We start from the raw sequence: 21,414 nt of genomic DNA on the forward strand, positions 1-21,414 counted from the left end.
CAGCAAATACTAGTACCTGTGCTCTGTCATGTACTGTGCTCAGCTTCTGTTGGCCAGTAAAGCTCCTCACGTTCCCCCCATTCTCAGAACAATGCAGATGCTTGGTCTGTTGCAGCCCCCCTGCCCCCAAACTGCAATGCTACTGGCAGTGCAAAAGAGCAAGGCTAAGTTCTTGTCAAGTGCATGGCTGAAGTTGCTTTGAGAACACAGGTAGATTTGGAAAGAGGACCAAAGCCACTGGTCCTTCCCCTTGATTGTCATACATAGTCAAGAGTTGACCATATCACAGCTGAGGGTGGTACTTTGTATTTGGCATTAGGTACGCCGAAGTTCAAATAGGTCTGCTTATTACACATTCCCCAGATATTTTTTTTTTTAATGCATCAAGTGCCTGAAGGCTTTTGTTTAGTTAGATGGGAAGATGGGTTTAGCAATTAGCTTTGCAACAGGACAAGCCGAGACAGAAGAGGCTTCATGGAGACCACAGCCAACTGCCTAGTTTGTGCATTACCTGGGAGGAACCCTCTTGGGACCACCTGAAAGTAACTGATGAGCGGGAGAAGGGGATTTACTCTTGCTTGGGCTCAAAGTATTATCATTTGGGCACAGATGTAAATGCAATCCCATTACTAGCCCCAGGGTGGTGAGGCCCAGAAACATTTGAGCAACACTAGACAAGTAAACATGTATTCAGATCCTTCTGGGAACCTGGGATAGGATTGTCTTGCTTTTTTAGAAAGAATACTTGTAACGCGAAATAATTTATGTTGATATTTGACTTAAATGGCAGTTTGTTCAGCTTAGTAAGTCCGTCAAGAGCAAAAACTTCATATGTAGGAGATTATGGGAAAGCAGAAAGCTTTGGTCTTTTGGCAGAAGGGAAGGGAAATAAAATAGCTTTGACCAAGAAGTCAACAATCCTTAAGCGAGTTGTAAAATCCAGGCTGGAAGCAATGCGGAAATGCACCATCAGCCAATCACGTCCTCACGAAGGGATGGTGACACCACGGGGAAGCTGGACTCTGATGGGAGAAGATATTAGAAGGGATTTCTCCCGGGGCGCCTGGGTGGCGCAGTCGGTTAGGCGTCCGACTTCAGCCAGGTCACGATCTCGCGGTCCGTGAGTTCGAGCCCCGCGTCGGGCTCTGGGCTGATAGCTCGGAGCCTGGAGCCTGTTTCCGATTCTGTGTCTCCCTCTCTCTCTGCCCCTCCCCCGTTCATGCTCTGTCTCTCTCTGTCCCAAAAATAAATAAAAAACGTTGAAAAAAAAAATTTTTTTAAAAAGAAGGGATTTCTCCCAACTCCGCTCAGCTTTGATTCTAGAGCATTCCAAGAGGCCATTCCATGTCCTTTTCTTGCTTCATTCTTGTTCAACATAGTTGCAGCCCAAATGAGAAATCATCAGGGCCTAGCAAGTCTTTGGTTATAGAGATGTGAGAGCTCTAACAAAATTCTCTCCAGTCAGTAGGGAGAAGAAATCCACAAGCGGAAATTAATCCTGGGAAACATACTCTACATATAGGTGGATGTGCCCCTCCCCATCCAGTGTTCACCTGCCCTTGTCACCTTGACAAGAAGTCGTGCTCCAACAGAGCCAAGCTGTCCCAAAGTAGCCAGAGGACTTTACTGAGTGTACTGAGATGGTACATGCAGTTTCTACAAACCCATTATGGGGAAGGCAAACCTGACTGTCAAAAGCCCGTTAGCAGTGGACATATTCTTCTTTGGCAACTGTTCGAGCAGTGCTTCTCAACTGCAGTGTGCATACAGATAGTCCAGGAGGTATTGTTAAAATACAGATTCTGGAGGCACCTGGGTGGATCAGTTGACTGAGTGTCTGACTCTTGATTTTTTGTCTCAGGTCATGATCTCAGGGTCATGGGATCAAGCCCCTCATTGGTCTCCACACTGAGTGTGCGGCCTGCTTAAGATTTTCTCTCTCTCTCCCCTTCTGCCCTTCTCCTCTGCTCGCACCCATTCTCTCCCTAAGAATAAAAATAAAAAAAAATTTCTTAATTAAAAGAAATACAGATTCTGATTCAGAAGGTCTGAGATGGGGTCTGAAACCTTATACTTCCAAATAGCACCGATGCTATTGGTCCAGATACTGCTAGGAAAAGTTGACTTTTCCAAGAACATTCCCTAAGCACTGCAAGAGAAAACCATCAGCCACAGATGTGTTCGGCCTCAGTTGAATTCTAGGCTGCCTGCACTTAATGAATGAGCCTCACAGATAATCACCAATTCAAAGGAAAGAGAGATTTATGTCAACGCTTGTAAGCTTTGTTATCTGTCACCATTACGAAATATCGTATCATGAAATACTGAATTTACATACAACTCCCCCAATTACTGGCAAACTGTCCACTCGAAACATCTAATTTCAAATCTGCTCAGTTGAAAAGCATCGTCATTGTACTGCATCACTTCATGGAAGAGAGAACCTGCCCAGGGATTTAGAAGACTTGAAATCCTCGCTCTGTCATTCACCTGCTGTGTGATTCTGAGTACTGCCCTCCGCCCCTCTGAAGCTCAGATATGAAATGAGTAAGACTGCATGCCTGTAGAGATCCTTCAGCTGTAAGGTTCTCTCTGCTGCATAACATACTGAAACATCATTTAAGTTCTCACCAATGATTAGGAAGGTGCTGGGTGTGGAGGTGGGAGGCTAGTCATCGGTGTAGACACCCTTGGTTTCACATCAGTGAGAACAGGACTGACAGCACAGTGTTTGGGGCACTGGCTTTAAAGTCAGACAGAGATGGGCTCCAGTCCCGCCTCCCCATGTTACCAGGCTCATGGTATTTCAGAGAGGACTGGGTTCCTCTGAATTTCAGTTAGATCATCTAGGACTCATCCCCTGGAAAGTCTAGTGCTATACTAATCTGCATAGATAATCGGAGAGCAGTCAGTAACCAAATTCTCTTCTTTTTTTTTTTTTTTTTTTTTTTTGCTCCACCAAATTCTCCTCTTACAGCCACTTCTGCTCTCCAACTTGTTCTGCTTTTGGAGTTTTGCTCCTTTTCCCTTTCTTTCCATTCTCTGTCTACCTGGACCACCCATTCCAATGGGCTCTAGGTTCCAATGAACCAGCCACAAAGATCAGCATTCTGGTTATGGTTCATCAACATCAGTTCCTCACACTCCTTGTCTTTAGTGAGTCTTGGTGTTCCTCTCCATAACTTCTGTGGTTTCCATGTTAAAGCATGTTTCTCTATCCAGTGGAAGCCTCTTCACCTTCATCCCTGATCATGTGTGCCCCTACACCCTGGTGTGTCCAGGGCAGTTTGGGCTTACACTGCTGTCCCAGGTTAGTAGTTAGCCGAACCCACTTTTACTCTAAAAAATGTCCTGGTTTGGAAGATAAACTATGTAATCATACTCTCTAGAGCCAGCCTCCAGCAGGATGAATGAGTCAGCCATGCCAGAGAGAGTGAAACATTCATAAAAATAGTCAACACTAGTTAGGGTTTGAGGAGGAAAGTCACCCAAAGAAATACAGGTAGAAGGCTAAAATCGTGTTGAGGAGTATGTGCTCCTGGGCAAGACTTCATTGCTTCAGGGTAGAAGATGCCCCAGAGAATAAACTTGTACTTTATGAGTAAGACGGTGAGTTGTACTTCTTAAGAAAAAGAAAAAAGTAATATGAAGAGGCTTATTACCAAGCAAGTAGATCATCACCATGAACATCCACACCTCCAGTTTAGTAGAAGCCACTGGAGACAAGGCTCCTGTAATGGAAGGTGGACAAAAGAATGGCCTCATGGAAAGATCTTGGGCAAGGGATAAATCAGACAGGAATTAGGATATTGACTTTTTTTCTAATGGTGTAACCTTGGGCAAATGGCTTACTGTGTCTGGACCTTCGTTTCATCGCTTATGAAAGGAGAGAGTTCAATTAGCCATTAGTTTTCAAGCTATGCTCTGCAGAGATCAGGAGCCTTAGCAAACTTGTGGAGCCTTGGGGGGACAGGGGCAGCTCAAGATTTCCCACCACTGCTCACATAAGAGTTCTACTTACATCATTTTTATAGCAAGCAATGAGTTGTCTTAAGAGTTCTGAAATTTGATTTTGAGATCTTGACGTGTTTGGAGATTTTGGTGCTGAAATAAAATGTGAACACTTACGGACTAGACCCCTTCTCAGCTCTGGTCAACTGAGGCCTCAGGAAATATCAGCAGTTAGTGAGTCTACAAGTGGAGGTAGACAGAAGGTTCCTCTAATGCCCTCGAAAAGCCATGGTAACTTGATATTAAATGCAGACCACATGTGCACTTGTGTGTGTGTGTACTAGTTTGTTAGGGAGGCTGATGAAGACAGGTGTTTCTAAGGATTGTGTGGTTACAGACATGTGAAGGTGTGGCCAGGAAATGTTTTCCCTGGAGAGGAACTTTCTAGGCCTCTAAAAAACGTTCCTAGCAGTGTTCTCCGTTACTCCTAAAGACCCAGAGATTCTAAACTAGTCCTAGGCTGATTCTAGATAATTAGGAGAAAGCCTGGCATCTGAAAAGTATTGCCAGTATGTTCAAAATTCTTAATTATTATAATGATAAAGTCTGTTGTGTCCTAGCATCTTAGGGATTGGGCAGCACATCTAAATTTAAAGAGAAAAACATCCTTTCTTTTGCAATGAAAATCAAAAGTCTAAACATGTAGGTAAGATACTTTAACAAGGACAAAGTGGGTCAGGGAACCATGGTCTGTTTCCCACTTGCTGGATATTCCTGGAACCAAGAGGAAAAAAGTAGGTTAATGGTGAGGGTAGGACAGAATTGCTTGCTTTTACTGACCTGAAAGAAAGTTCAGATCTTGAATCATAAGGAAAAGATTGGCCAACACTGGGGGGGCTTGGGTCCTTGCTACTTATGAAGCCAGGTGTACCCTTGAGAACCAAAATGTGAATCTGGGACACTTGTTTCCTTCTCTTCATAAAAGCACCAGATAAGTTGTAGCTTAACATTGAACTTGAATGAAAATCATCTGCTCTCTTTTTTATCATAATCCAAAAAAATGAGATTTCATCCATTTTACATATTATTGGTCTCATATCTGAAACACTTATTTTTTTCTTTCTTTTTTAATGTTTATTTTTGAGAGAGAGAGAGAGAGAGAGAGAGAGCGTGAGTGGGGGAGGGGCAGAGATAGACGGAGACATAGAATCTGAAGCAGCTTCCAGGCTCTGAGCTGTCAGCACAGAGCCCGATTCGGGGCTTGAACCCACGAGCCAAGAGATCATGACCTGAACCAAAGTCAGACCCTTAACCGACTGAGCCACCCAGGTGCCCCTCATACTTGAAACACTTTTAAATTTTGGTCTCGATTTGGAATTCATTTGAATCTAGTCTTTTCTATACTCTGTCATTCCAGAATGACTCGCGTGGTTGCTGTTTCTTATTTCATTGAACTTCCGATCATGCCACAATACGATGTTTCAGATTATCCGATGGATTCTACTCCTTAAGGGATAAAGCCCCAAGTCTTCGTATGCTGGACATTCATTATTGCATACCAGCCTTCCCTTCAGGCTTGTGGCTTGTGTCTTTATTATCCAGAGGCACCAGACTGGTCATTAGTTGCCAGACACAACCTGTACCTTCCATTCATTTACCTTCTTCATGAAGCTTTCCAAACAGTAGAGCCCCAGGCAGGAAGAATCACCTTCCTCCACTCCCAGAATCCTCTGCACCCGGATTCCTCTGTGCCCATTGTTGGCTCAGAGAGCCATATGTATGACTCTCTTTCTGTGTAGACTGTGAAAAGCATGCCTGTGCCTTTCTGTACCTCAGGTATCTAATATAGAACTTGGTACATGGTAGGTGCTCAAAAAATCTTTGTAGAAAAAACTTTTTTCAATGAATGAATTCTCAGTCGCGTCTAGAAATGAGAGGACTAAGCCATCCTCTAAATGGCGTGTGCTTCTGTGGTCTCTTTTAAATGTGTAAGCCTCTTTTACTGGTTGTAAAATGAAGGGTACTGGAAATCTTTTAAAACTAAACCTTTTCCGCTTGGAATGACTTGCGAAGCACATGTTTTTAATCCCCCTCCCCTTCCAAATGTCTGTAGAATTGCCATTCTCCCATTAAGACAAATTAGCCAAAAGTCTGCATTGTCTTTGAGAAATTGGAAAGGGCAATATCCACATGAAAACAATTCTGAGGAATTTCTGTTTAACATAGTGCAGCTAGGAGACATCAGATGGAGCCCACCCACAGTTTAAGACATGCATCTCAGCCCCGACCTGTGCAGTGAATGGAGAACGCCCTTGAGATGAGGCGCTCTAAAGTTCTGTGGCTCAGGGCTTTGATGGGACAATCTGTGAAGGGCGTTCAGACATTGCCATAACAAAGGGGAAAGTTGAGGCCACTTAACCACATTGAGAAAATCTTTAAGAGGAGATTCAGATGGGGACACCTGGGTGGCTCAGTCGGTTGAGCAACCCACTCTTGGTTTCAGCTCAGGTCATGATCTCACAGTTCATGGGATCAAGTCGGGTTCCTCACTGACAGCGTGGAGCCTGCTTGGGATTCTCTGTCATCTTCTCTCTCTGCCCCTCCCCTGCACTCCCTCTCTCTTTCTCAAAATAAATACATTTTTAAAAAGACTTTATTTTCTAAAAAATTTTTTCTTAATTTTTTTTTTTTTTAGAGAGAAAGATAGAGCACAAGTAGGAGAGAGGCAGAGAGAGAGAGAGAGAGAGAGAGACAGAATCCGAAGCAGGATCCAAGCTCTGAGCTGTCATCACAGAGCCCGATATGGGGCTTGAACCCCTGAAGTATGAGATCATGACCTGAGCCAAAGTCAGATGCTCAACCAACTGAGCCACCCAGGCACTCCTAAAAAACAAACAGACAAACAAACAAAAAACTTTAAAAATAGGAGGTTCAGATAAAGTCTACGTGAAAAAAAAAAATTACGAGACAGGGAAAATTGCATACAAACTGAATATTTAATGATTGCAAGTAATTACGTTAGATTTTTATTTTTTGAAGATATAGTAAAGGGACATGTAGTTCAGTGATGCTTTTTAGGAAGTTTGTATTTGCCTGTACAGTTGATCCTCATTATTTGTGGATTCCGGATTGGGGAATTTGCCTACTAGCTAAAAGTTGTTGGTATCCCCCAAAACTGATACCCAGGGGGCTTCCGCAGGCATTTGAGGACAGAGCACAGCGGTGAAGTATGAGTCACCCAACATCCTCCTTCCTCCTGAGGTCAACAAGGTGACACTGTGTTCATGTGTCAGCTCTCATAATGTAAACCAGTATCCTTTTCACGGTCTATGCAATGTCATGGTTTTTTGTTTGTTTTTTTGCATTTTTTGTGCCTTTTGCTCATGAGTTTATTGTTTAAAATGGTCCCCAAGCACAGTGCTGAAGTGCTCTCTGGTGTCCCTAAGCACTGGAAAGCTGTGATATGCCTTACAGAAAAAAAAAATAACCATTAGATTCAAGCTCCATGCAGGTGTGAGTTATGATGCCATTGGCCATACGTCCAAAGTTAATGAATCAACAATATATATCAAGTAAGGTGTATTTAGACAGACGCACACATAAAACAAGGTGTGTATTAATCAGTTGACCAAAATGTTGTGACCAGAGGCTCGCAGGAACGCAACCCTGTGTTTGCTCGAGAGCAATGATTGGGGATTTGCTATTTCAGTGTTCGCGAAACTTTAAAGAACCTTAACTACCACAAATAACAAGGATCAGCTGTAAACAGGGATGAATTGGTATGTGTCTGAAATTTGCTCCAAAATAATCTGGAGGACTAGAAGTGGAAATAGAAATGAAATAGTCTTAAGGGGCACCTGAGTGGCTCTGTCGGTGAAGCATCCGACTTCGGCTCAGGTCATGATCTCGTGGTTTGTGAATTCGAGCCCCGTGTCGGGCTCTGTGCTGACAGCTCAGAGCCTGGATCCTGCTTCGGATTCTGTGTCTCCCTCTCTCTCTTCCCCTCCCCGGCTTGCACTCTGTCTCTGTCTCTGTCAAAAATAAATAAACATGAAAAAAAATGAAATAGGCTGGCCATGCGTACATTGTTGGAGATGTGAGACAGGTATATGAGTATTCACTACACCATTGTCTCCACTTTTGTATATATTTGAAATTTCCCATAACAAAAAGGTTTTCTTTTTAAAAGGGAGAGAGAGAATAGCATCGCTGAAACACAAATTTGGCTTTTCTTCAGGCATTAAAAATCATTTAGTATATTATATAAGGAAATCTAATTATTTAGAAGTAGAATGAATTGAATTTCACGTGAAGTATAAATGATCCAGTGGCAGGGAAAGTTAGTATATACAAAACGGCAAACACAAAAGATAGTGCACGAGTGTGGGCTTTATAGATTGTAAGGTGATACCGAAACTTACATGTCGTTTTTGGAAGGAAAAAGGGGAAAGCAAGAGACATGGATATAACAGCCTACCTTCTGCCATTTCACTGGAATAAAGCTCCGTTTCTAATCTTCACTTTTGTTTATCCCGTTAATAAACCTGCTTCAGGCGCCTGGGAGGCTCGGCCCCCTCTGTCCCGGCTCAGAGTCTGAGAGTCCGAAACAGGTCATGTGCAAGGGCAAAAGCCCTACTTTACCCCACAGGTTTCCACAATGACCTCTTCTTGCTCTCAAGCCCTCTGACACTAATTCAGCAGTGGCTTTTGCCAAGCTAAAGCCTCTATATCATTCTTCGCTTCCTCATCTCCTGCAACATTGTTTCCAAATGTCTTCCGAGTGCTCTTAGAGCTCCAGAGAGATTTCCCGGGGAGCACGGAGGCCGGGGTAAGCCCGAGAGCTGCCCCAGCAGGATCGGGCGACGCCACTTTGATCCGCTCCATAACTTGGGTTTTGCAAAAAGATCTTGCAACGGCGAAAAGATGATTCTGCTTCTCAGGGGGAAAAAAAACTGCACAAGCCATGCTTCTGGGACACATTTTAGGAGGAGGACGGAGGAGGGCTCGATGTGTGCACAGGGCGGCTGTTCCTGATGAACCTGGCTCACTTCGGGCGGAAGATTCACACTTACTCGGCATGTTTCCTTCTGTTCTCTCAGAGAAACCAGACTCTCCTGCAGCCCAGATCAACACAGCTTCCTCTGGAATCCTTAGCACTGGCCAGGTTTTTTGCACAGAGCCATGTGTCTGGCCTTTGGGTCTTCAGCTTGAGAAAGATTTGGAGAACCCCGAGAGTTTTTTGAGTCATCACCCACATCCTCACTACTATGTCTTGAGAGCCCGTCCGATGCCATTTTGCACCAGTTACTTGGCATTTGTTACTTTATTTCACCCTCTCCGCAAGCTTGCAAAGCAGGCGGTAGCCTCCTCGTGTCTGAGTCACACGCTTTTACAGGCAAGTGACAGACACACACCCTCAGAAGCTCGCCGAAAGCAAGTGAAGGAAAGGCCCAAACCCAGGGCTCCAATTCTGAAAGGACACCCGTCACCTTCTCTCCCCTTGGCTTCCGTGTTCACCTTGGCTTGCGCTCCGCAGAAGTGGTCACTTCACATGCTTTGAACGAAAGCGGGGACCGTGCTTTTTCACTGCAATAGTCCCAGCAGTAGAACAATGCCTTGCACGTGGAAGGCACTCAGAATACATCTCCTGAATGAGTGGATGGGATGAAAACACAGTATGGATTTTTCTAAGTCCCTAACTCTCTGTGCATACCAAAGACACTGTGGCAGTTGTTCATGTACAGTGCCTCACAGTGAGCACTGAGCAAGCAGATTGCCATATACTAGCCTCTCTCCAGCCAGCCTGCAGAATGGCCTCCATTACTAGATCATTACTCCTTCTTTCTCACTTTTAGCTGAGTTATTCCAAATATATTTGTACATGATACATGTGAACCAAGAGGTAAAACAAGACCAGAACGTTCTCTTTCTGTGAAGTATATGGGCATGTGCATACACAAGGCTGCCCTTGACTTTGGGTTGGAGTGAAGTCACTGCCATTTTTTTAGGAGAAATCCCTCTTAGCTATAGTGAACCAAATTATTTCATCACGCTTCTCTAGTTTTGTCCCAGAAAGAAGCACCCTCCCATAGGCTGGGCACTAAAGAGAGTCCTCAACCTCAGATCTCCAAACACGAAATGAAATGTTTGGGCAAAAGGTTCAAGTAATCTGGTTCATTCCAGACTTCCCATTGCTAACCTCACACCCACCCTTGAGCTTAGCAACTGTCAGTATTTGTTCACTACTTGGGACCAAATCCAATGTGTTTGCCTCTAGCGGGGATCCCAGAAGATGATGTACGTCTCCTACGTCAGTCTCAGGAAGCAGCCCGATATTGGTACCTAGGAAAATACAACGCCCTTGTATACAAGGAAACAATAAACAAATGATGCAAAGTATTGATGTTGTTTGATACAGACTTTATTAAAATTTATAATGTAGGTAGTAAAAAGGTGAAGGTGTAAAGCCACACTGCCCAATAGATGCTTTTCATTTCCAGCTGTCACATTAAAAAAAAAAAAAAGTGGGGGAGGGCACCTGGGTGGCGTGGCTCAGTTGGTTAGGTGTCCAACTCTTGATTTCGGCTCAGGTGTTGATCTCACAGTTGGTGCGTTTGATCCCCGCATCGGGCTCTCTGCTATCAACATGGAGCCCACTTTGGATCCTCTGTGTCTCTCTCTCTGCCCCTCCCCTGCTCTTGCTCTCTCTCTCTCTCTCTCTCTCAAAAATAAAAATAAACATTTAAAAAAATTCTTGAAAAAGTAAAAAGAACTTGGTGAAATTAATTTTAATATATATTTTGTAAAACCAAATATATCCAAAACATGATCAACATGTAATGAATATAAACATTGTTTGTTTGTTTGTTTTTCATTTTGAAATTATTTATTCAGGCCAGCCTGAAAATTCCAAATGGCCTTCAGAATACTTTTTAAAGTAGCGTTTCCTCATGTTTTACGTTTGCTGGGTTTTTTTTTTTTTAAGTGTTTATTTGTTTTTGAGAGAGAGAGCATGCATAAGCAGAGAAGGGCAGAGAGAGAGAGGGAGACACCGAATCTGAGGCTGTCAGCACAGGGCCCGACACGGGGCCTGCACCCACAAACTGTGAGATCGTGACCTAAGCTGAAGTCGGGCGTTTAACAGACTGAGCCACCTAGGCATCCTGTTCTCGTAATTTCTCTTTACTGGCCAGAGGGAGATGATTGGCTCAGTCCTGAGACCAGACTGAGAGCCTTAAATTCCTTTTACTTCTTTCTTTAAAAAAAAAAAAAAAATTTAATGTTTATTCATTTTTGAGAGACAGAGCACAAGTAGGGGTGAGGCGGAGGGAGAGGGGGACACGGCATCGGAAGCAGGCTCCAGGCTCTGAGCTGTCAGCACAGAGCCTGATGTGAGGCTCGAACTCACAAACCTCGAGATCATGACCTGAGCCGAAGTCGAAGTCGGACTATTCACTATTCACCAACAGAGCCACTCAGGTGCCCCTACATTTACTGTTTCTTTAATTGAAACATAGTTGCTGTACAATATTATATCACTGTCAGGCGTGCAACATAGTGATTTGACATTTATATACATTACAAAAGGACCACCACGTTAGATCTGGTAACCATCTGTCACCGTGCACAGTTATTAAAATATCACTGGCTGTTTCCCCTCTGCTGTGCATCTCTGTGACTTACTGATTTTCTAATTGAAAATTTGTATATCCTCCTCCCCTTCTTCTCGCCCCCTCCCTCCCCTCTGGCAGTCACCAGTGGTTCTCTGTATTTACGAGTCAGGGGGCATCTGGGGGGTTCAGTTGGTGGAGCATCCGACTCTTGATCCCCAGCTCGAGTCTTGCTCTGAGCGTTACGAGTTCGAGCCCTGCCCTTGGGTCCGTGCTGGGCGTTCATGTGTTCTTTTAGATTCCACATATTAAGTGAAATCCCATGGCATGTGTCTTTATTAAATATACCTCAAATACTTGAGATAGTTTTCAAGATCATTTTTTTTTTCATACTAAATCTTCAAAAGTCATTAAGAATTCTCTGGAGTGCAAATGTATGTTACATCCATTTGGAGGCTAAATTTTGAAAGGCTTCACGTACAATCTATGGTCCCACAAAACAGTACGGTTAGCTACCAGGAAAATCTTTTATACTCCTTCGGTTCTGAAATTTAAATTCAAGTTACAGGCAGTTAAAAATTCAGTGGCACTAGTCACATCTCAAGTGCTCAATAGCCACGTGTGGCTGTGACCGCCACATTGGGCAACAAAGTCTGAGGCGACGTGGGGCGGGAGGAAGCTGTTTTAGGTACAGAAATCAGGACGATGTCGTGCGAAGATGACACTGGGCAGAGACACGCGCAGAACGAGAGAGGGAGTCCGCCGAGATGTGAGGGAACAGCATTCCGGGAAAACAGAAACACGAACCGCGTAGGTCCCGGAAGCGGGATCGCCAGTCTCCCAACGCATGTGTGACCTTCAGCGTCTTGACCTGGGGAGTCTCTCCACGTGTCCTACAGATGACACATGGTGCGGTGTCTCTCCAGCGCTTAGGGCGCCAAGGTCCCCAGTTATGCCCGGTTTCCTGTTTCCATTGTTCATTAGAACAAAATATGAGGTTCATCTCCACGATTAGAAAGAAGTAAAAGGAGGGGCGCCTGGGTGGCTCAGTCAGTTGAGCGTCCGACTTGGCTCAGGTCATGCTCTCCCGGTCTGTGAGTTCGAGCCCCGCGTCAGGCTCTGTGCTGACAGCTCGGAGCCCAGAGCCTGCTTGGGATTCTGTGTCTCACTTTCTCTCCGCCCCACCCCCTGCTTGTGCTCTCTCTCTGTCTTTCAAAAATGAATAAACATTTAAGAAATTAAAAAAAAAAAAAAAAAAAAGAAGTAAAAGGAATTTAGGCTCTCAGTCTGGTCTCAGGACTGAGCCGATCATCTCCCTCTGGCCACTAAAGAGAAATTACAAGAACAGGATGCCTGGGTGGCTCACTCCGTTAAATGCCCGACTTCGGCTCAGGTCACGATCTCACAGTTTGTGGGTTCAGGCCCCGCGTCGGGCCCTGTGCTGACAGCTCAGAGCCTGGAGCCTGCATCACATTCTGTGTCTCCCCCCTCTCTCTCTCTCTCTCTGCCCCCCAGCTCACACTCTTGTCTCTCTCTCAAAAATAAAGAGAGAAACTTTTTTTGTTGTTTTTTTAACAAAAAGAGAAATTGCAAGAATAAAATTTCTGGGTCATATCTGGCAGCAAAGCACTGTGTGCCCTCACCCCACCCTTGTCCTTGAGAAAGGTTCACGGTGGCCATCTGCATTTAGCTAATCTCAGTGTTATTTTCTCTCGGCGGGTTTCTGGACAGCTAACACCTTTGACAACGATATCAGAAGTAGGTTTCCAAACAGCACTATCCAGAGCCCATTCAGAGAAATCTGAGCAAATGGATTAAAGCCTTCCTTATCTTTGCTGTTTCTTAGGCAAGTTAGACTGAGGTGTGTAAGTAAGCAGCTGAGTAATCTCAGCCAGGGACAAAAAGTCTAGGGGGGACCAAACAGCCAAGAGCTGAAAGGCCTCCCTGTTCAGGGAGTTCACAGAGCTTAGGAGAGAAATCAGGGAACAGACTCTTTCTGTATTCACACTTCTGTATCCCTGTGCAAGAAGCAAAATACTCAAATGTGTGTGCAGTATCCCTGAAGTGAATTAAAAGTGAATTAAAGGTTTAAGATGACAGAAACAGATTTTGTTAGGGTGATTAGTTGAAACGTTTGGGGTTGGTTTTTTTTTTCCTTTTTTTTTTCCTTTTTTTTTTCTTTTTTGAGAGACAGAGACAGAGAATGAGCAGGGGAGGAACAGAGAGAGAGGGAGACACAGAATCCAAAGCAGGCTCCGGGCTCCGAGCTGTCAGCACAGAGCCCGACGCGGGGCTCGAACCCACAAAGCTAGAGATCGTGACCTGAGCCGAAATCAGACGCTTCACCGACTGAGCCCCCCAGGCGCCCCAAAAGGGTTTTTTGTTTCTTTCATTAAAGTCGTCGTTAATGATTAATAGTCATTAAAAGTTGTAACACAATGAAAAGCTGCCCAACATCACTCATCATCAGGAAATTGCAAATCGAAAGCACAGTGAGACATGACCACACGCGTGGCCGAATGGCTGTCATCAAAATGACAAGCAATTAACACATGTTAGTGAGGATGCGGAGGAAGGGGAGCCCTCGTGAGCTGTTAGCGAGAATGCAAGCTGGTGCGGCCACCGTGGGAAGCAGTATGGAGGGTCCTCAGAAAATGAAAAGTATAAATACTACGTGATCCAACAATCCCCATTCGGCATGGATCCAGAGGGGATGAAATCACGATCTCAGAGAGATACCTGCACTCGCCTATTGGCAGCAGCAAGACCAATGCTGTGTCATTTCACTTCCACGTGGAATCTGGAAAAGCCGAACTCCTAGAAGTAGAGTGAAGTAAGGGCCAGGGGGTGGGAGAAAGAAGGTACTGGACCAAAGGTACAAACTTCCAGTTGGAAGGTGAATCAGCTCTGGGGATCTCGTGTGCAGCATGGGGATTACGGTTAACAATTCTGTGTTACATCCTTAGCAGTTGCCAAGAGAGAGTTGCTTAAATGTCCTCACCGCTAATGCTGTGGCCGTAATAATTTTGTAATATATGTGTCCCAAATCAGTATGCAGTTTACCTTAAACTTACACAGTGTTTTATATATATATATATATATATACATATATATATATGTGTGTGTATATATATATAAATACATATATATAAATATATACATATATATGTATATGTATATATAAATATAATAATACATATATATAAATATATGTAAATTTATATATACATATATATAAATACAAATATATAATATATATTTAAATACATATATATGTGGGGCGCCTGGGTGGCGCAGTCGGTTAAGCGTCCGACTTCAGCCAGGTCACGATCTCGCGGTCCGTGAGTTCGAGCCCCGCGTCAGGCTCTGGGCTGATGGCTCGGAGCCTGGAGCCTGTTTCCGATTCTGTGTCTCCCTCTCTCTCTGCCCCTGCCCCGTTCATGCTTTGTCTCTCTCTGTCCCAAAAACAAATAAAAAACGTTGAAAAAAAAAAATTTTAAAAAATAAATACATATATATGTGTTTGTTAATATACACATACACACACATATATATGTATTTAAATATATATATAATATATATCTAAAAAATATATAAATATATTGTGCATATATATATACGTATATAAATATGTGTATATACACATATATATTTATATATGTATATAATGTATATTTATTTATATGTATATATAATATAATAATATAATATAATATATTATAATATTATTATATTATATTTAATATATATTAATATAGTATATAATATTATTAATATATTATATTATATATTATATAATAATATATAATAATATAATATGATAATATAATAAATATAATGTATATTTATTTATATGTATATAAATATATGTGTGTATATATACATATTTATATACGTATATAAATATATATGTGTATATAAATATATATGTGTGTGTGTATATATAAATAAATAAATATGTGTGTGTGTGTGTGTGTGTGTGTGTGTGTGTGTGTGTTTGTGAATGACATCTCAATGAAGCTATGGGGAACACTGCAAAACAAAAAAACTTGCCACTTTCCATTTAAATTTACTCCTGTCCAGTTCTTCCAGCTCTGTTGGGTTTGAGGAGGATAAATCCACACAGATGCTGAGCTCAGGCTTGATTCCCCACACCTCCCCTGAAACCAAGTCCCTTGAGCGTGAGTGCTCCTATCTTGTTCACTAGGTACAACCCCAAAGCCTCATACGGAAGAAATGCTCTGAGAACATTCTTTGAACACGGAAGAGACAATGTCATGTACGAAGTCATTGCCCAGGTTATAGGACAGAAGGAATGCAGAGAACAGAAAGTGTGTGCCTCAGCGGCGGGAAAGGGGGGTGCATGGGGTCTCAGAAACTGTGACCCCAGGTGCGCCTGGGTGGCTCAGTCGGTTAAGCATCCGACTTGTGATTTCAGCTCACGTCATGATGTCGTGGTCTGTGAGTTCGAGCCCCACGTCAGGCTCTGCGCTGGCCACATGGAGCCTGCCTGGGATTCTGTCTCCCTCCCTCTCTCTCTGCCCCTCCCCTGCTTGAGCCCTCTCTCTTTCTCTCAAAGTAAATGAACATTTAAAAAAAATTTAAAAAGGAAAAAGAAAATGCGGCCCCAAGAGCATTTCTGGAGTCAGCTGAGGAAGGAGGGTCCAGGAGTATAAAAAGTACATCACATGGATCTAGGTTTTTATGTCCAGGGACGCAAGAGACTCGGGGTGCGATAGCACCTGCTCTCAGAGGTTCAGGGCTCTTTGATCAGCACGTGTGTCCTCCTCAGGTTTGGAAGGTGCAGTAAAGCAGGCACTAGACTCAACCCCGTGCCCTTATCGACCATCGAACGCTAGAGGTGAGCCCGTGACCCTTGTCACCCAGACAAGCCACTGTGGTGCTTGTCTCCTCACAGCCTCACCTCCTCTCTGCCCTCAGGGGAGAGTCCAGAGAAAGGTGGGAAGCAAGTGATTTCTCCTGACCCTCCAGCCCGTCCTCTGGACTCCCGTAATTACATCAGAAGTGTTGTCAGGAAGAAGGAGAGCAGACTTCCCTTGCCCCTTCAGAAGGATGATTGCAACTGAGTCCGAAGGAGAACGTCCAACCGTCAGAGCAAAACATAGGCCGCCTCCCCAAGGGAGGTCGAGGGACCACATTGGTGGCATCATCGAGGGAAATCTCCACTGGAGATTGAGCTTGAACTTGATGACCTACCTCTCTAATAATAGCACACCTCCGTGAGCACAGCCAGCACCCACGGCCAATGCCAGCGGACCCGGAGCAGGTGCTCTCATTACCCCATTCCAACCTCTGAGCTGAGTCAGGACCACAGAGGCAGGTGGCCTTTTATCCCCTGGAAGCAGGGTGCCCCTACGATCTATCACACAAACTAGGACACTCTTACAAATGAAAGGGGACGGTAATAACGTGGCCTGACAGGGCAGATGGGGAGCTATGGTGCTCCAAGTAGAGGGCGCCATTAACAAAAAGGCATGCACTCTTGGTGGGAGCCATAATACTGAACCACAGTGTTCATTAATGGCCTAACAATCTGCCTGGTGTGGGGCACCTGGGTGGCTCTGTCGGTTGAGCGTCCGACTTCGGCTCAGGTCATGATCTCACAGTTCATGGGTTCAAGTCCTGCATCGGGCTCTGTGCTGACAGCTCGGAGCCTGGAGCCTGCTTCCAATTCTGTGTCTCCCCCTCTCTCTGCCCCTCCCCTGCTTGTGCTCTGTCTCTGTCTCTCAAAAATAAGTAAATGTTAAAAAAAATTTGTTTTAAATCTACCCAGTGCTATTAAAGACTGAGAATCTTCAATGAACCTAGCAGTAGATATAGCAATGTGATGTGTCATATAAAGACACTTAGGCTGGTAACTCTGGGGGGGACGGGTTATGATTCAAGGGGACTCCTCAGGTCTCGAGAGAAAAACACTAAGGAAAGGACAGTAGGAGGAGACATGTTTCATGTTGCATTTCCATAGATTTTTTTTTCACATTTCTCCTTTTATTTTTATGTATTTATTCATTCATTTATTTATTTCCTTATTTATTTAAATTAAAGCCTACAGTGTAGTATGCTTTCAGAAGTAGAACCCAGTGATTCATCACTTACAACACCCAGTGCTCATCCCAACAAGTGTCCTCCTTAATGCCCATCCCCCATTTAGCCCATCCCCCACCCACCTCCCCTCCAGCAGCCCTCACTTCGTTCTCTGTATTTTAAGTCTTTTATGGTTTGTCTCCCTCTCTGTTTTTATCTTATTCTTCCTTCCATAGATACTTTTTTTTTTTAACATTTATTTATTTTTGAGAGACAGAGAGAGGCAGAGCATGAGCAGGGGAGGAGGAGAGAGAGAGAGAGAGAGAGAGATACAGAATCTGAAGCAGGCTCCAGGCTCCTAGCTGTTTGTTAGCACAGAGCCCGACCTGGGGCTCGAACCCACGAACCACTAGACCATGACCCAAGCTGAAGTTGGACACTCAACCAACTGAGCCACCCAGGCACCCCCCCATAGATACTTTTAAACACCCTTAAAATAAGACTAAAAAAAGCTTCAACTGCTTATGCCAAATTATATGATTTTTTTTCTTTTGTTTGTAGCAGTTTGGGGGTGTCTGGAATAGAATTTGGGGGAGCAAAATCTCCCTGCCGCATCCAACCCCAGGTCACACCATGCTGGCATTGCCACGTTTTACAACCATGCAAACCTTGGGTCCTCATCCATAAAGCCAGCACAGAGACCTCTGCCCCCGGGACTCCATCCAGCTTGGCCCTCTGAGACTTCACACTCCTGCTGAACTTGGACATCAGGCCAAGCCCCGCAGACCCACCAGGGTGATTCACTTAAAAGGGTTAGCAAATAACCATGACTTAGTAATGCATCAGTGTGCACACCTAGGAGTCATGTCTGTCCAAACAGCTTTATGATCGTCTGCTCTCTTAGTCTTTTCCACCGGCTTCCTATTTTTCTCCCCTCTCCAGGGCTCCTAAAGACTCACACTGGAATAGCTTGCAAATTCCCGTCTTTTCTGATTGGGCCCATTGAATGGGGCTGTCACAGTGTCTTCACAAATGGCATTTCCATTAACATTTTCTATTTCTGTCCACTCAGGGCACCTAAAGATTTCCCACCAAGATTTACATTGACTATTTTAAGAAAGTGCTTTTAAAAAGCCAACGCGTTGGCTAAGTTTAAATCTGACTTTCTCAAGGGATGCTTAAAAGAAATATACTAGGGTTTTGTTTTTTTTTTTTCAAGAACCTTTGTAAGTTCAAAATAACATTCCAAAAGGAGTCACTGGAAAAACATTCAGGGTAAGAGGGAAATTTTTTTTTTTTTTTTTGCAGACCTGGCTACAGCTTAATGTTTGTTCTCTGTTTGTTTTTTGACACAGAAAAGTCAAATACTATAAGAGTCAGATAATAACTGGGAAACAAAATGGGCTGTGCTTCTCACATCCAGAATATTTACAAAAGAGGGAGGAGTCGATCCTGTCGAGATCCATTATTCAGTAGGCCAGGTAGAAAGAGAAGATTTTTGACAACTGGTGGATCAAAGGCAGAGCTTTGGAGATTCTCTTAGATCTTACAGCAGCAACGTCGCAGCCATATTTGAACTGAGCCATCTGGAACTTTCCATCGGGCTAATGACCCACGACCTTCTGATGCCATTGCCTTGTGGAATGCCTGATATGCTCTGACAGCTGCCAGTCAGGAAGATAAACCATGGATGATTACTTCAACAAAAAACATAGAGCTGAAGGAATTGTCTCCCTAGGCATAGGGACAGATCTCTGCTGGCAGAGGAGGGCGAATGATGTCTCAGTGAGAATCGGGTTTTGCTGCTAAAACTAAAAAAACCCTCATCCTAGTGGCCAGGGGGCCAGGGGGAGGCTTACAGCTGGTGGGTCAGCACCACAATGTCATCAGGGACCTAGACCTTGATGGTTTCCTCTGCCACTTTGAGCGTATGGCTTCTAGTCTCCAGATTCACCTCATGGTCCTAGAGAGCTGCCAGGCTACCATTCATTACAACTGCATCCCAAGTAGGAGGAGAGAGAAAGTGGGGGAAGTGTGGTTCTTCTCTTTTGGACGATATCCCAGGAATCCTAGATGACACTTCCATTCTGTCTCATCGGCCAGAGTATGGTCATGTGGCAATTATCAGCCACAACAGAGGCTGAGAGTTGGGTGCCCAGGGGTCTCTTTCATATATCGAGCCTACAGTGTGCCTTTTCTTATCTTCCAGCGGCCGCAGCTCGCCTGAAGTCCACGTTGTAGCCTGGAAAAGGCTGGATGAGTGTTTGCTCACCACTGGACATAAAAAATAATCTGCATGTTTGAAAAGGATACGCTGAACTCGTGACCTGTAATAAACGGTTAGTGCTTAGTCTTTAAAATGCAGGTAAGAGTCTTCTCTTGTGCTTTTTCCAGAAACGAATAAGCCAAGAAAGCCCATGGTACAGTCTCAAAATGATGTGGAGTCTTCAAGTGACTTTTTCTTTAAGGTTTTATTTTATTTTTAAGGAATCTCCACACCCAACGTGGGGCTCAAACTCACAACCCGAGATCAAGAGTCACACACTCCACCGACTGAGCCAGCCAGGTGCCCCTCTTTCAGTTTTTAATACATGATACTCAAAGGGGTTCTTTCACACCAAAATCTATAATGATGAAAATGAAGGAGTTATTTGGGAATAACTGTGTCCATTATTTATATTCTCTGGAAGGAAATGCATGCTGGTCACAAAACCATTGACTGAAGCCACTGTGAACAACAAACTCCTAATAATATGGCCCCGGTAGGGTTTTTTAAGTGTTTTTTTTTTCTCTCCCCCCAGCTTTATCGAGGTATAATTGACGAACAAAATAGTGAGATATTTAATGTATACAATGTGATCATTTGATAGACGTGTATGTTGTGAAAGGGATTCACCCCATCCAGTTAAGTAACACATCCCTCTCATTTATTTATGATTTGTTGGTGAGAACATATAAGTTCTATTCTCTTAGCAATTTTCAGTGGTGCAATACAACATTATCCACACAGTCGTCGTGTTATACATTAAATTCTCCTATCTTATTTATCTTACAACCATCTCTCCCTACTTCCCCGCTCCCCGTCCCTGACCACTTTATAAGCCTCTGTTTCTGAGCTCAACTTTTTTAGGGTTTTGTTTTGAGACTCTTCCTACTTCGCACTCCCTCCAGTAGGCAGATTCTTTTTTTTAATGTTTATTTTTGAGAGAGAACACAAGCTTTATTTTTGAGAGAAAGAGAGAGCACAAGTGGGGAAGGGGCAGAGAGAAAGAGAGAGAAACAGAATCTGAAGCAGGCTCCAGGCTCTGAGCTGTCAGCACAGAGCCTGACGCAGGGCTCGAACTCATGAACCCTGAGCTGAAGTCAGATGCTTAACCGACTGAGCCACCCAGGCGCCCCTCCAGTAGGCAGATTCTTGATGTCCTGGAAGGAAAGTGTCTTCATCTTGGGTTTTTCCACCTCCCCCTCCTCACCCTTATGCCCAGAGGCACGTAACCTGATGTGCATAAATAGGTTCAGAAACCTCTGGAAACTGCATGTCAAGTTGTGTGTACTTGCATATTTGCAGTGGGAGCAGGACGCTCAGCAGATTCTCAAAAAGGTCTGTGCTCCTTAAAACTGCTGCCCTGGTGGTCTGTACTTCAGCAATGCAGACACCCACCCCCAGGCCACACACACAGGGTTATCCTGTGCCTCCAAGTCTACCAGGGGACAAGGAGAGAAGGCATCCCGGGTAGAGAGAAGCACCGCGAATCTGGTAAACTCCTGCTTTGCTTCAATATTTCAGCACAAAACCTGTCTTCTCTGT

The 21,414-nt window shown here is 44.0% G+C and overlaps 1 long non-coding RNA gene across 2 annotated transcripts in view; it reads left to right on the plus strand.

Moving 5' to 3' along the window:
- LOC131497048 (uncharacterized) overlaps positions 1-21,414 on the plus strand; it is an 89,312-nt gene that overhangs the window by 46,617 nt on the left and 21,281 nt on the right. For both annotated transcript variants that reach the window (XR_009254737.1, XR_009254736.1), the window contains exon 2: positions 19,816-19,971. This is a non-coding gene — a long non-coding RNA (uncharacterized LOC131497048). The remainder of the gene's footprint in view (positions 1-19,815; positions 19,972-21,414) is intronic.

This window comes from Neofelis nebulosa, chromosome 16 (assembly GCF_028018385.1).
Source record: "Neofelis nebulosa isolate mNeoNeb1 chromosome 16, mNeoNeb1.pri, whole genome shotgun sequence".
NCBI lineage: Eukaryota > Metazoa > Chordata > Mammalia > Carnivora > Felidae > Neofelis > Neofelis nebulosa.